Genomic DNA, 1,135 nt, shown 5'->3' with positions numbered 1-1,135 from the left:
ATATATATATATATATATATATATATATATATATATATATACATACATATATCTATATACATATATGTACATATTTGCATACACATATATACCATACACACACACATACACACACACACACACACACACACACATATATATAATCGTAAACTGACGAAATTGTGATAGTTTTCGATTATTATATATGTATGTATGTATGTATGTATGTATGAATATATATATGTGTGTGTGTGTGTGTGTGTGTGTGTATCTATATACATGTATATACATATTTGCATACACGTATATACCATACACACACACACACACACACACACACACACACACACACACACACACACACACATATAATCGGAAACTGGCGAAATTGTGATGATATTTGTCGATAACAGATGAGGTATTGCGCAAGTCCGCTTCCAGTGTGTTTTTTTTTTTTTTTTTGCTTGTTTTCAGTATGTCTGCCGTTTTCCTGCGCCATACTTTTGTGAATAATATGAACGATATATTAGAGTCATGTTGACTCCAGACTCTAACGCACAAAGTTATGTATCTACCTCCCACTGTAATGACGTTAATGGAACGAAAGAATGATAGAATGATAAAGTTCGTAATGATTGAGTTCGTAATTCGACGAGATTATATTGTTGTAATAACGAATTGTGTTGTGGTGCAGGGCAAAAGAAGGGAAATGAGATGAATAAGAACATCCGAAAAGATATTTAAAATGTGTGCGACGAAAAACTTGTTGAAGCAAATCACGCGAAGAAGGAGAACAACGCCAATAACTATGACAACAACAACAACATCGACAACGTTAGCAACAACAAAATAACAATGATCAGCGTTAGCAATAATATAAACAAATTCAGGAACAACAACAAAAACAGCTAAAACTACACACGAGGAGAACAAAGACGACGAGAAGAACAAACGAGCAAAGTAATAATAGAAAAGCAAGTTAGACTACATATCACATAGGAGTTGTAGACTTATATTATTTCATGAATAATGTATGATTTTTTGTTAAGGAGAGGCATTTTGTGTGTTAAATATTCTGGTGTATGTATATGTGTACATATATGTGTGCGTGTGTGTGTGTGTGTGTGTGTGTGTTTGTGTGTGTGTGTGTGTGTGT

Source organism: Octopus bimaculoides, chromosome 6 (genome assembly GCF_001194135.2).
Source record: "Octopus bimaculoides isolate UCB-OBI-ISO-001 chromosome 6, ASM119413v2, whole genome shotgun sequence".
In the NCBI taxonomy this organism is placed as follows: domain Eukaryota; kingdom Metazoa; phylum Mollusca; class Cephalopoda; order Octopoda; family Octopodidae; genus Octopus; species Octopus bimaculoides.
The sequence above is the reverse complement of the archived record's forward strand: the minus strand, read 5'-3'. Positions refer to the sequence as shown.